This window comes from Struthio camelus, chromosome 22, assembly GCF_040807025.1.
Source record: "Struthio camelus isolate bStrCam1 chromosome 22, bStrCam1.hap1, whole genome shotgun sequence".
Lineage (NCBI taxonomy): Eukaryota > Metazoa > Chordata > Aves > Struthioniformes > Struthionidae > Struthio > Struthio camelus.
In genome coordinates, this window is record NC_090963.1 from 6880551 (window position 1) to 6896039 (window position 15489).

A 15489-nucleotide genomic window follows, 5' to 3' on the forward strand; every position below is an offset into this window, starting at 1 on the left:
AACCCCCAGATTTTGTATATGCTTGTCTGCACAGTCTGCAACCAGTTGCTTACCCTTAATTATCCCTGGGTTTATTCTGTCAAATCTGGGGTGAATACCACTCTATCTTTGCTGTGCATTTTGAGATCATCAGGTGAATAACACTGTACAGCCTGGAACTGTTCTCTGCATTGAGACATCAATTGCACATCTATGTATTAAAGAACCAATATTGCTCTGACTCATGACCAATGGGCACCACTCTGCCAAGCAACCCATATTCCCTTTCTTCGTGGTTAGACGGCTCTGGGTGGCATAAAGTACACATTGAAGCACACTGTCCAGGGATATGAGAAGCATCTGTTCCTTCCAGATGTTCAGTCATCTTATTGTTTGTTACGGTTGAGGACAGGAACCCCCTTCAGTTATGTGAAGCACTCGCTGTTCTCAGATGGCCGGGAGAACGTGTGGGATGGGGGGAGAAATAGCTTCGTGTGACGTCAGCAAGGACTAGAAGCAGAGGTTTCATGCTTTTTGGAAAATACTTGAAAGGCCTTCGAGCTCTGGCTAATCTCCATTGTTCGTGTGTTTTCCGGCAGCAGAATGAGACAGCAAGCGTGGAAAGAGGCAAGAAAGCAGAGCTGAGAATTAGAACCGAAAGCCTTTCCCGTGCTCAGACTAACTTGGCAGTATACATCGCAGCAAATGGAACTGGATACAACAGAATCCAGGCTTAAGCTTGGCTCAGCTCTTAGGCCCAGCAGAGCCTCCTTAGAGCTGCAGGAGCTTTGTGAGTAGATTAATGCATTTCAGCCAGCCTCACTGAAGCAGGCGCAACTACAGCTGTTGAATTTGGCTGTGGAATGGGGCAGAGGGTAGAGTTGCCCAATTTTGAGGTCTTTTTGCCCACAACACATTTATGTCTTTGATTTTTTCAGAGGCAATTTTTTTGGTTGTTGTAGATCATAAAGCTCTGTAAGAACTGCACAAGTATTGCAAGCTTTGACCCATTAATATAGGTGAGCTGAGGCACAAAGCAACACAATGACTTGCAAAGTTGACAGCATACGTTTAGGAAACACACTGAATTCCACGTTAAGCTTTCCCCTCCCAGCACACTGCATTTTAGCACAGTATGTGCCAGCTGCAGAACGCAATTTTGATCTTTTGCCATCATTTTATCCTAGCTTATGGGTGGGTAGTTTTAGATACAGGCTTCCCACCTTAGTTTCATCGCAGGTGGAGACACCTCTAAGTGCAGCAATACCTGAAAGAGATGTGACTTGAGAAACAGAGATACTTTAGCTTTTTATTCTTCTGTATGGGTTCAACCAGACATAGACTAGAGCAAGGCCAGGAGTAGGAAACGTGGCATTGGATAGAGCAGGGCCAGAAAGTACTGTCCCTTCAGTATATCCTTCCCACTTCTATCACTGAGGGAAAACACCATGCAACCCCCAAACTTTCCCACTCAATACTTGTTCCCTTTCCTCTCTACCAACAGGAAAGCTTGGTTAAAAAGAGTCGTTTTTCAATTCAAGGTCTTAAATGTTTTGTTCCTGATGGTGAGTCAATGATTTTTCCAGTCCCTCCCCCACAATAAACAAGTGCAGGCTGAGTGTGGTCCAGAGGAAAATGTGAGTTACACATGTCCTGGCCACAGGCTTCTCCGGTATCAATGATAACCATATGGTGGCTCTCAGACCCCATCTCTCCAGTGAGGAGAATTGTTAGCAAGAATTAGTACAGGCTCCTGCAGAGTGAATACTTAACCCAGCCTTGCCTGTAGCTGTTGGCATGTGCCAAGCGAACACCTTCACAACCCACTACTGTGGCAGTGCCTTGTTTTGTCGGGCGGCTTCACCTAAGCTAAGCAGGGTTGGCCTGATGCGCTGGGCGCGCTTGTGTGCTGCTCCCTAAGAATGCCTTGTGCTGTGGCAGGCATATTGCCACCCCTTTATCCTGAGCCCAGACCACAGAGTAAGCAGGCAATCCACTTTGCTTCTGCTTAGTAATTCCATGGAGAGAGAGGCTGTTGTTGAATTTGGGGTGTTTTTTAAGACCAGTTTCTCCTGTGACCCTCAACATGACAGCCAGAAATGCGTAGAGTATAGCCAGGAATCCGAAAGGATATTTGTATGTCATTAAGGTATCAGTGGAGCTTGGGAGAAACGTCTCTCCCTCCCTCCCTCAGTCTGTCCCTCTTCTTTTTCCCCACCTCATCAATCAGCTGCTCTTCAGCCATTGCATTTCACTGTAGTGTTGGGACCTGTTCCAGATGGCCTTCGCATGCCTTCATCAAGGTGGGCTGTGCTGGAGGAACTGAGTCCTTCATCTTCCAAGCCTGCTAGAGTTCAGAAACCCTAACGTACCAAGCTCCCCTCACTGAGCCCAAAGCTCCTACTGTCCCTGCCTGCACGCCTCTGCTCCACTTTGCTGGGGAGAAGGAAGAGCATTTCCAGCCCTTTCCATGGGAGCAGAGAAACCGTACCATCCGCTCTGGAGAAGGAAACGAGAGGGGTTGGGGAAGGGCAGAGACGTTCATGCCTTATATCCATTAAGCATACGGCCTTTGCAGAACAACTGTTCACTTACCCCGCTTGCAGAGTTCTCAGGTCCCCGTAAATTAACATCATTGTTGCCATTTCCTGCCGAGTAAAGGGAAAGCTAAAGCCCGGAGAACCCAAAGGAGCCAATTCCCTCCAGGTACCTAAGTATCTTTGAAGATTGGGTCGTGAAAGATGTCAAGGGAAAAGAAGGAAATATTTTAGAACCTCCTCAGTATGAGGCTAATGTCCTAGTTTTCCTTTCTCTGAGCTTGTCCTGGCCTTTGCATGCACGGCGTGTGAGATTTCTACATGCATGGTTTCCCATTCTTCTTTGGAGAAAGCTAATTCCAATAAGCACTCTTTTTCTCACTTACCTGTATTTCTACTTCCTCATTTTGAGCTCCTAGGGGAGCAAACAGGAGGAGGTTCATTTATTATTTTTTAGCATAAAATCTTAGCTAGGTCACCTTTATTACGAGTAAGCTGAATGCACAGCAAACATAAGCTTTACTCAGGCACCAGTTCACAGGAACTTGGCAGAGGCCTGCCTGTGTCTCAGAATCCTTGTCCTTTTTCTAGATGAAAGCCCTGCAGAAGGATTTGTTTTTCAGACAGAAGGCAAGCCAAGTTGGTGATTTCATCTCAAGGCAGGCTGTGTCAAGCTGGTCCTATTCAAGCACGCAGGAAATCAACCTTGGAGCTCGTTCAGAAATGAGGATGGAGAGTGGGGGCAGAGAGGGGGGCCGTGAGGAGGACAAGATCTTGGATTCTGAAACCGAACTCCAAACAAGCAGGGAAGATACCTGCTGTCAGGGTAGTGCTCTGGGGACTGGTCCCTGGCACTTTGAAGGATTAGCTGGCAAGGTTTCAAGTAACATTTCCTAATTCCCAGCTTTTCCAAAAAGCAATCTGATCCCTGTCCTCCTGGAGTCTTGCGAGGGCCATGCACAGCATCTCCCTGATAAGAGGTCAGGTGGCTACCACAGGCTAAGGCAGATTTTCCCGGAGTGCCATCATGCCAGTGCATTTTTTTTCTGCTTAAAGCAATTATTGTCTAATTAAAGCAGTTGCTTTCTGAGCTTCAGTGTGGATTTCTGAGGAGCGAGAATAAGAAAAACAGAACTTCCTTTGGGCAAGGGAGTAGGGAGAGGGAGGAAGGAGGTAAAAGAGAAATTCTCGTGAAGAAGTCCTTTACAAGCTCTCATAACGATCTCCACTCAGACACTTTGTGGAGCAACTGTGTAACACCAACGGTAGAGGGGAAGGGAAGGATGGCAAAATTCAGGACATTTGTTCCTGGGTCTGCCGCAAAATCTCTGTGATCTTGGGTCAGTCACTTAATCCCATTTTGTACTCATTTGTAGACAAAGAATATTTCTCTTCGCTGGGTGGAGGAGTATGTCTACCCCTCAGTTCTGATCCGCAGGTACTTGAGCAAGAACGAGCGAGCCTACGTACCTAGAGGCTGTGATCACCGCCGCTCACCCCGCTGCCCACAGGAGCTATTTCTGGGAATGAGGGCGGAAATTCTGTTTTAAGGCTCCCTGCGGCTTTAGTGGCCTCCAGGTTTACAAACTAGTGTGAATACCCCAAGCAGGGCTTTGCACCACTTTAACTGCACTGATTTAAAAGAAAGAAACAGCACCTTTACATATTTTTCTTTTGTGGTGAGTGTAGACCAGGTCCCTACAAAGGCCCTTATTAAAAGTGTGACCAAAGCAGCATTTTCCACCTTCTCTCCCCAAGCTGTATCTGTTCTGGCAGGGGCTCAGTTTTTCTTTTTGCTTGTCATTGCACCACAAAGGGCAAAGATCAAAGAGCCTGCAAGACTTTTGTTGGGTGCCCCTCAATTAACTCTAGCCCAAAGCAATATAGGAGGCACAGCAGAGAAAAACTTGGCACAATTTGATCTGTTGCTTTTCTGCAGCAGCAGCAGACTTTCCTGTTGGTCCGCAAAGATGTCACTCGAAGAACCTCCATTACCATGCAGTATTTCAAATACAGTTAATCACTAGGGAAATTAGTGAGAGAAACCTGCTCAGGGTATGCGCATGCGTGTGTGTGCATGTGTGTGTGTAATTCCACATCCCTAAATAAAACCTGCAGGGGCTTCCCAGTAAGGCAGGCAGAGTTTGCTGTTGCTGTTTGAAAAAGCTTTGCATTTACTCTGTCTACACACGAACTTCAAGGGCTCCAATCCCTTCTTTCTAGTAATTGCTTTCATGGATCCAGTATGTTGGTCTTGTCTTTTTTAAACAAGCACTTTCTGATGTAAATAATACCAACAAAATGTTTGCAACTTGGCCTGGAAGATGGGAAAGATGCAGAGAGCAGAAGCCAGGACAGTTTCTTACTGTGGACATTCATTAGATACTTCTTAACTTCAGCGGCTGGTGCTGGAATCTGCCTACGTAGGCTGGAGGCTGAGGAAACATTATTTGAACACATCTGCTGCAGGATATACTGTCAGACTTGGGGAGCATCTTGTGGTAATTAGGGGAATTCATTCCCTAATTTAATCCAGTAGAGCTTTTTCTGATTGATTTTTGGTTTGTGGTAACTTTTAAAGTTTCATTTTCTACATTATTATTTTCAGCAAGTGAGAGGTTCCTAGGCGATAGTAAGACCCTGTATTCATGTAGTACTTTCTCTCCTGTGAACTGCGGAGCCCCTGGCAAAGCTGGGTAAGAAGTGTTTCTGAAGTAGATGAAGAGAAGCTTACAGTCATGGGCTAGAAGTACACCACAAAGTCTGTAATTCCTAATTACTTTTCCACTTTCCTGTCCCTGCCCAACCTTCTCCCTCCCCCCCCTTCCCATTTCCCAACCTACACATGTACATCTGCTCTCCAAATAGAAAGCCCCCTACAAGACCCCAGTGCCTGGGTTACGGCAGACGAGTTGTCTTCCTTTGACTCTCCAAAATGCAAAACTTGCCCAGAGCTCACACCCGGGATTGCTGTTAACTCCAAGTGATGATAAAAGAAAGAGGTTTAACCGGATCAGCCAGATGAGGTCCACGACCAGAATCAGCGCAGACAACATCTGATGAAGTGAGCCTGTGACTCACTAGCTGCCTTCTTCTCAAATCTCACTTATAAACCATATTGCTTTGCTTCCACTACTGTCTTTTTGCTCTTCCTTTAGGTTGGTCTTGTCAGAGGTAGGGTACCTGTCAGCCCCACCTCAAAACTCAGTCCCCCAAGAACTTTCATCTCCCCTCTGAGCAGAGTTCCTTAAAATCTTTTTCAGAAGAGGAAAGCTTTAAGCCCATGTCCTTTATCAGAAAAAGGGGCCTTTAATATGGTTTAATTAAAAGTTCGTTCTGCAAAGCTCATTTGATTTCAGTTTTGAATTTCTGTACATTTTGTTTTCATTCTTATTCTTTTGTGTATTTAAATCAGTACATTTCCAAATAAGGTTTTTGTGTGCTCACCACGGATCTCTGTACTCACTCCTTGAACCTTAATGCTTTTTGTAGCGTTGAGCAGTGACAGGGTTATGTTAACCTCTCTGCTTCACTAGGCACATTTGTTCCCTCAAAATCAACACAGCAGCTGTAGGCACTGACATCTGAAACAGTCCTGGCTCTCTTTATGGCACAGAGTTTCTCTCTGGATGGTGTGGATCGCACAGATCGCCTTGCAGTGAGCACAGGCCAGAAAAGCAGGTGCTCAAGGGAGATGAAAATCTAGGAGAATGCAGGCTCTCATGCTGTTTTCTTGTTGGCCTTTCTTCCCTTCTGAGTAGGCTACCACTGCCCCGGGTGGGAAGAGCCATGTGGGAAGGCGTGAGCTCGCCAGGGGCTGTGTCAGCTTTTGGGTTAGCATGGGAAGGGTGCATGTCCCGCTTCACCGTCACCCAAAGACCCCCACAGGACAGACATCTGATGCCAGCATTGTAGCTTTAGCACAGAGAAATGACATGACTCGAAACGCAGGTAACAAGACTCCCAGTTCGGCAGCTCCAGCCTGCAGGGCAGTTTTATTTGGCCTGCGGAAAGCTGCTCAGGCAGCGAGCTGGCTAGATTGGGTGAACATTGGCACGTGAATGTCTGCAGTGGGGGCAAGGCAGGTTTGGGTCTGGCCTGACTGGGTTTGGGGCCAGGTGCAGCTCCACCCAAATCTGCTTGTTACACTAAGTGTGAGCACCTGGCTGGGCTTAAATGCTGCTACTGAGAGGAGAGCAGCTGGCTGACTATGCTTTCTACCTTGTTAGCTTCCACCTCCTTTCCTGTGATACTGAGGGATTTGGGGAGGAAAAAGTGGAAGTTTGAACGCAAAAGTGGTGCATTTGAGCAGAACTCAGCAAGGATTGTGGGTTTGTAGAAGATGAACGCTGGGGACCCTGGCTGTAACTCTTCTGCATGAGATCCAGGAGACCAAACTGCCCTGCTTTAAGGGTTGTGTGGCTGGGAAGGTGCCAAGATGGGAAACCAAGGTGGAAAGTGAGTGATGCAGCATAGTGGTAAAGCATCAATGCTGTTTGGTTTCCTTGTTGGAGAGGGAACAGTTGGCATGGGGATGCTGAGTATTGACTGTGTTACCTTTTGGCCACAGTCTAGAGAGTAAAGAAGAGCTGGGGAAAGCTGCTGGGAGAAGAGGCAAGCATAAATGTGTTGCAGCATTTGAAAGTCCCTCACTTTGCCTACGAGAAGTTTATCTAGAATGATCCTGAGTTGGAGGAAATGCCTAAGAAACTTGTGAAAGTGATTTTTTTTTTCTTTCCCCTTCTCTTCAATGTCTTAACTTTCATTTTGAAACAGACCAGATGCTGGAGCCCAAGGTGTGGGGCCTGCTTTGCCAGTTGGCCAGGCAAGCCCAGGAATGGGATCTAGAAGCCCCTTTTCCCCCGGCTAAAGCGGGGAAGAGAAGAAGATGCCATCAATCTCTGTCCTGAAGCACCCAAACTTTTATTGGAGCAGCTTTCTGCCAGTAGTTAGATGAACGTGCTGGGAAGAGAACAGAATCAAAAGGTGCCCTGAGTGCTGGGAAGATGCAGCTGACATGAAGGCAGTGAAAGGTAAGGGCAAGAATCTACTTCTGTGTGAGCTGTTTAAGATGCTTGGGAGGTGGGTTGGGAGTGTGAGGGTGCCGCTTTGTTCTGTGCGTTTTGCCTGTGCCGTGGCCATGGTAGCCCTGAGATCTGAATGGTTTTAATTTTATTCCTAATTTTATGCACTGTGCGCAGATCATAAAAATCAGTGATGTGGTTGCCCGGTGGAGATGAAAGCTGCTTACCTGACGTGTACAGTGAATAACAATGAGAATTAAGTTGCAAGTGTCGGAATTGTTTCTGCTGCTTTAGATGCACGAAAGTCTGTGGTGAAATAGTACGTTTCTTCAACGTTTTTTTCCAAGCACCGATGTTGTTAATTTTCCCATAGCTTTTTCATTTGTTGTTCTCTGCCTTTGGAAGCCAAAGGCTTAAAGGTAACTGCCATGGTCCATCTTTATCAATTTTGAAATAGGGAAAACTGTGACCTACAAGTAGCAAAGTCTGCAGCTTCCCCTGGGTATGATGAGGGATGAGAGGAAGCGCATTTATTAGCGGGCCTCTGAATGTAATAGGAAGCCTTTCTGAAATCTTGGAAAGCTGTGTTACATCCTAGTGAAGTTCTGCATGCGCCATGACTAATGGAGAACCCTCCCTGGAGAGGGGAAAGGGACGTGGTGATGACTGGGCTCCTGTCTTCAGGAGTCTTTTCTCTTGTCTGAGAGTAAGAGATGAGCGGTTGTCATGGATACTGGCCTCCCTTTCCTCGTCTTCTCAGAAGTCTTCTCTGGAGTCTCAGGCTTGGAGCGGGATTCTGCGTTTCTCTCCTGTTGAGATCGTGCTTTGATCTAAGCACCTCAAATTTCACATATGCCTAGCTGGCACACTCATGTGAAGTTTGTGCGCTTGTGTCTCTCAAGGGTCTTCAGTTTTCTTATGCTCTTACTGTTGTTGGTTCTGTTTTTTAAGAACGAGGATGAAGTGAATGAAATGAAAAACAACTGTGGGTTTACTTATGGGTGCATCCCTGACTAATGCAGCCCTGTGTTTGTGAGCTGTGTGGAGGCGTAGGCTGTCTGCATGGGCCTGTGGGCTCTACTAGTTCCCCGTATCCAATGTGTGGGGTCAGGATCTTGGTGTGCCCACTGCCTCCCATTGGAGACCTGTGTTTTATGGATCAAAAAAGCAAGTTCTCTTTTCCTCTTCTCCTCTCTGTCTCCAAACAACGACGTGTCTAGTTAGGAATTCACCTGAACCGCAGAGGTCAGTCACTGCAAACCTTTTGGTTTGAATCTGCTTTTCTTTCCCACCCACCGCTGGCAGATGATGCTTGAATGAGAGGTGAGCAGGTTAACAAGGAGTCTGGTTTTGAGCCAGGTTTGGTAGGCATCGCTTTTGCGAGTCAACTGAGCCCTGAAAAAGGGCTCACGTGAGTTGTGCTGGAGTCGCGTGCAGGAAGGAGGTAGCAGGGACAGCAGCAAGCCATGCTCTAGAAATCCTTGGAGTAGGAGGATGGTGAAGAGTCTCAAAGGAAACATGAGGTAATTTCCCTTTTAACACAGTACGTTTTAGAGATACTTTAGCAATTAATCAATACCTAAATCTGCAGTCTCCATTATGGGCCTTGGCAACACGTTGTTTTCTGGTCTAACAAATGGGAGCCTGCCTGTGCTAATAGGTTGAGTTCCTGGGCTGTAATAATGGTGAGTGACCACGTGCTCCTCCCTGCCCCTTTGGGATGAGGGCAATTGCGTTTACCATTTATGGAAGATACTCTTCCAATTAAAATGGCGAGGGTGCAAGGAATTCACTTTTGCTTTCTTTATTGTAAACTTGTAAAGTAATAATCATTACCAAAATCTGGGAATGAGGGGCAGGGGAATCTCTCTGCAGAGGCAGCCAAGTGTTACAACACAGCTTTGGCTTTGGGCTCCGAGGCTGCTGCTGAGCCCCTTCATAGCCCATGCTGGAACATCTGGTCCATGTCATGGTGGAAGGTCAGCCTGAGCAGCTAGGTCAGCCTGAACAGCCGGGTGACAGAGTCTGGTCCTGACTACTGCACTGCACTAGGGCTCAGACTGTGGAGGCCGAACAGCTGCGTCCGAGGTACTGAGTGCAGAGCTGGGAGTCCGAATAGCTCGAGACACTCTGGGGGAAAGAGCTCGGCTTGCAACGTCACGCTGGGAGCTGCAGGCTGCAAATCCTCTGCTCCGCTTGCAGCTCCTGGACAGACCCAGCGCCTCCGAGCAAAATGTTTGACTTGCAGGTTGAGTGGGCTTCCCCATTCCTAAGAACGGGGTCCCAGTGAAGCTTTCCTTGCATGAGATAGACATTTATGTAGGTCTTGTAGTTAGGGGAGCGATCCCTTTCTACTCTGCTAGCTATATGTCTGGTGATGTTGGCCAGTATTTATCCCTCTGCCCAAGTTACCTCGTTAAAAAACAAGCTTTGATTTCCCCTCCCTTGTCTGGTTTTGTGGGTTAACTAACTTTACCCATAATTTTTCAGGAAGAGAGAGGGACAGAACCTGAATCTTCATTTTTCCCACCCCGTTCATTCTGCAGCTAATCAGATCTCGCTTCTCTAGCTTCCCTGTGGAAGTTTATTTAGTGTAGTGGTGAGATGAGCAACTCCTGACTCTCCTGTTAGCTAACCTGGGCCTCCTTGGAGATGGAATTGACTGTTGCGTTTGCTTTAGGGGTTATCAGGGAAGGCATCACAGGAGTGTAAAGACATTAGTCATTTAATTAGCATTAATAGGGCAGTTATTATCTTAATAAAATGTCTGATTATGACACCGAAGTTGTATTTGAGGTTTAACAGCTGCAGCAGCCTGAGTTGTATGTTTGTTAATCCTCAATGAGGGTGTTCTATTTCACTGAGTGATGTTTATTTAATATGCAATAAGTGTCTTAGTGAATGTCTATTAAAGGCATATGTGGAAACCTTAATTTGAAGCATTACAGAAGAGTGAGACTGCTCAATTCATAAAATCCTATTTAAACACTGTGAGCTCCAAAACCCATCCAGTGCCAAAGCAAACTGCATCCTGTAAGCCTTGTGCCAGATGTCTCATGTGGGGTATACTCAAAGTCCAAAGAAAATAAGGTCTGAAGGGAACAGTTTGGCCATTGAATCTCCAGTCCAGCCTATATAAGGGGGTTTAATTTCCATACAGGAAATACAAACTTCTTCTATAGGGATCCTGTTCAAAGTGCGTTTGTTGAACGATTCTCCCCAGCAGCAGCACTTCTCAGTAGCATCTATGTTTGTGAGCAAAAACTAGATGTGATGGAAAGGTTTGGGGAAATGTTCTAAATCCCTCTCTAGACTGCTGAGAAAGAGGAAACAGTAGATCAGTTAGAACCGTCTCTGGGTGTTTCAGGTGGCACCGACTAGTGTCTAGCCTATTCTGATGGCTTTCTGGGTCAGATGTGAGATGCAGCGTTTGCAAATCTGGGATCATCCATTCCTTGTGTCCCATGACTCTAGGTAACTCACTGCGCTGTGGTCCCCATGATTCATCCCACTTGAGCGGGGTGCTCCACGATATTGGGAATTTAACCTTTGGGGGTCAGAGGTGCTGCCCCTGGAGATTCTGACTTTGCTCTGAACCTGGCCTGTTTGAAAGCCTCTGTGCAGTGTTTTGCAGGTAGATGCACGTTCATTTTGCCGGTGTGCAAAGACGCAGGCCAGGTCTGAACTGGCTCCCTGTAGCGGCAGTGAACGCAGTTAAGAAGCAGGATACCTCAGTGTTAATTTGGCACTGAGTCAACGCAGCAACAGGACTTCCAGTTGCCTCAGGCATAGACAGAGCACATGTATAGGCATGACACAGGCTGTATCTTGAGCCCGTCAGGGTTTTGTGACCGTTCAGCTCCAAATCCAAACCTCTGGGCTCTGGTGCCAATCTTCTGGGCCAACATGGGGCATGTGTTCAGCTTTCCTTCTGCCTGTATGTGACCTGTTTCTGCTGGGCGAGGGAGGGGACAGGCAACCTTGACTGTATGAGTTGTGCTTGTTTTGAGTGAAATCTAGTCATTAGAGAGGGACCAGCGCTTGAAGCTCCTAGGAGCTATTCCCAGTTGTGTGCTGTTCCTCTGGGGAGTGCAGGTAAGCTGCATTATTTCTGCAAGACAAACTTGCTGGGATGAAGCCCTCCTCACGTCTGAATGAGATCATCTGCCGCAATAGTAGTGTCCTGTGCGTTTTCTCATTGCAAAGGCAGTTCTGAAGTATTGTCCCATTTTAGACGAGGCAAATAGAAGGCCTGAGAGGGTGTCTCAGGCTACTCGGTGTGGCAGGCTGGCATAAAAGCTGTCTCTTGTCTGAGAGACACAGCTACAGTTGTCCACAGAGACATAGGTTTTCAAGCTATTCTGATCCTGTGTGGACAAGACTTTCTTCTCCCTCATCCCTGGGTGTGGTGGCTCCTGTTGTCTCAACTTGAGCTTTGCTTTAGCCATGGTGTAACGCAAGCTTGTAAGAGCTTTCCCGCTGAGCCTTCCTCACGCTCGACCTAGGTGCCGGCAAGCTCGGCAGCAAAGCCCAGGGCACGCCGCTCTGAGGCTGTAACGGCTCTGCTCAGGGTGGGCGTCTTGATGATCACAACCTAGCTGCTGTGTGATGCCAGAAGTCTTGCAGCTCTGTGATAGCAGTTTCCCTTTCCTTGCTTGTAATCTCTTCAGGGCAGCAAGCCAAGCAGGCCCACAGGCGCGATCAAAACGTGGGATAAATATTCCGAGTGGCTTGATCTATAGGAACAAGAGCATGCAGGAGGGAATGAATTCATCTCCTCCGTGCTCTTGGCCACGGCAGGGCTGTTCCTATATTCCCCTGCATGCCGCAGTGGGGTGATAAGCGGGCGGCGGGGAGAACGTTCTGTCCCTTCTGTGGAAGAAGAGATTCATATGAGCCTCTGTCCTGGGAGCAGTCCTTGATAGACAGCTGAGATTTTCCTCTTCCTCTCATCCCATGACTCTTAGGGACTATCCAGCCCCTCGCATTGTCCAAAATAATTCCACTATCCAGAGGAGTACAGTGTTTGGTTATCTGCAGGCAGGCTGTTTGCTTTTTTGCACTTTTAAGTTGCTTCCTCCTGGGTTGGTGCCTCCGGCGCCTAATGATTTCTCTTGTTATTATTGGAACAGCAGATTGTTACAGGTTCCCTGTAAGAATACACATAAAATGGAGTGAAGGACATCTGTGCTCCTTCCCTGCCTCTGCCACCAGCTGCTGCAGCCGCGATGGCCGCGGCTGTAGCTGTGCTGTGGAACATGCAGCCCCTCTAAAACACCTCTGGTGACAGTACAAAAAAAAAAAAGCAGATCCCCGAGACGAGACCCTGGTTCCAAAGGTGTGCTTTCAGGTGGCCTTTAAACCAGCCTGCAGGTTTCTTTAGTCCCATCAATGCCTCAGGAGATGGGGACAATCAGCAAGTGATCACCTGGTCATTGAGATGTAAAATTCAGCTAAGGGATGATGACAATGAAACGGGACCTTGCATAGGTCGTAAAGAGCTTGCGCTGGGTGACTTTCCACCTGGGGGAAAACACTTTGAATTCAAATTAAGAAAACCTCTGTCTTGCAAGCTGGGGAGGGGAAGAAATTACCAAGTGAATAGCCTCAAACAGCATGGATTACCCACTTAGTAGTTTTCTGGCATATTCCTGTAATCCTTTTTTTTTTTTGTTTAAAAAAAAAAAAAAGCAGAAGTTATAACTATGTTAACAGTGAAAGCTGAAGGTGCCCAAACAGAGATGGGGTGGAACTGGTGTGAGCTTGGTACACTGGGTTGGATCAAGCAGTTTAAAAGGCACGTGGTGAAAGGTGACATTAAAGATGTTTTGGATTGCTACAGTTTTGCTTCAGAAATGTGGGGAGAAAGGAAACTGGGAGGGAGAGGAGGTTGGGGTTTGGGGTCTTTCTTTTTTTTTTTTGGCTTGAGATCGGGAGATTATCATTTCTGACAGAGATGTTTTTAGCTTTGCTTGCTTTCCTCTGCTATCTGTTTCCAGCTCAGACAACTTTTCTATTCGTCAGTGTGCTTGCCCAGGGCGATTGTATATGACTGTTTAAACACTATTTAAACAGACATAAGCCTGTTTATTTACTAAGGCTATAAATTATCTTGAAATCGGAATTCATCATCCTGCAAATACCTTGTTTCAACAGGCAGGCTGGCTCTCTGCTAGTATTACAACAGTAATAGGCCTCCTAGCTGCTTTGCCAAGTCTCTGACGAGAGCAAGCGTCCTTGCATGGGCAACTGTTGCCTTTCGGGGACGAGGCAGACTTGAATTCTCTCTTTGGGTCTATCTGCGAGTGTGCTGGGGGCTACAGTGACCAGTACAGGTCTCTGACGGATGAAGCGTGCATTAGTTACCTTGTGCTTGCTGGAGATTGCCGTGAAGCTAATGTAGTCTGCATCCAGTCTAGTATTTTCCACACGTTAGCAGCAGATACCTCAAAAGAAAATGTGAGATGCAGATAATCGAGGAATGAACTTCTCCTAGGGGAATCTACTTCTTCGCTTCAGCTACTAATGCGTAACTGTTTCTGAAGCGTAACTGGTTCTTCAGCAGCAACAACAAAAGCAATATCGTGTTCAGTGTTACTGGGGATGTTTCCTTGGTGGTGGTGGTTGTTGTTATTTTTTTTTTTCCCTGAGACCTTGATCTTAGTCGGTAACTAAAAGAACTTGCCTGAAGACACATTAACGTGACCCTTTCACTGTGCAAAGTGTAACTTTGTTGTCAAATAGTTTCTGGGGATTAGAATAGCTTGGGGATTTAACCAGTCAGGATAAAACCTCACCAGGGTGGCTGTCCTGCACTCGCTGTCCAGGCTGCTGCAGAGGCTGTGGGTTTTCCTAGGGAGGCTGATGTCTCATCTCCCCCTCAAAGCTGCTCCTCGCTTCAAGCTGCGTGTGGCCCTGGCTTCTCCTTGTTGCGGGACTGGGTGTCAGTTGCTCAGGCTGGGGCCCAAACGCTGTTTGAGCTGTGCTGATCGGGTCAGATCACTTTGTGGCGTGTTTGGTAGCAACTGCCGGTTATCTGGCCTACCTGTTCTGTGCTCTATCAACTAGTGAATTTCTAGGACCGAGAAAACTGGAGATAGGAAAGAGCTGAGGTCATCGAGCTTCTTTATTTTCCCCCTATGGGGGAAGACTTGTTCCCTACACTAGATTTTCCTGTACTTTGTCCAGTTTTAACTGACTCAAGTGGCTTTCATCACTTCCCTTGGGAGTCCTGGCCAATTTCTCACCATGAGAGATGTTTTCCTAGCCCTCCACCTGATCTGTTTCCTCCTTGAGTCCAGCCTTGGCTTGGAGCAGCAGCCAGTGCAAGATGTACGGTGGGTTAATGTTCATCAAAGCCTTTGAATACTGCTTAACTCTTTTTGTGCCATTTCAATGTGTGTCCTGTTTAAAAAAAAAAAAAAAGGGGGGGGGGGCAGTGGGGAGAGGGGAGGGCTTTTGAAAGGAGGTATTGTTTAATACTGGGCCTCCAGGCCAGTGAAAGCCTCCCTTGGTGTTGCAGCTCGTTTGCCAATCTAATCCGTTCTCTGTCATTTTGTTTCCAGCTCTTTGGAAACGGTGTTGATTAAAGGAAGTACTGTAGCAGAGTCGAGAACTTTACTGACAGGAAAGGACTGATGATTTGGATTAGTGGTGAGCCGTTATTTTGATGAGTAAAGAGGCCGGGTGTCTATCATGGAAGCAGCAAGGAGCTGCTAGAGCGTCTGAGGTATCAGCAAAACAAGTGCAACTTCACTTTGTGTCCCAGAGGCTTTGACTAGCTTAGTTTTCTTTGCGAATAGCAGGAGCTAGCCCTACTGTAGGGTCTTTGCTAATATGGCAAAGATTGCTTTGACTCTTTAAAATCCCTTATGCCTTATCGTGCTCAGAAAACATCTTGAAGATTGACAAGAGCTGGTAGTACGGGTAGCACAGATGCTGAGAGCTGT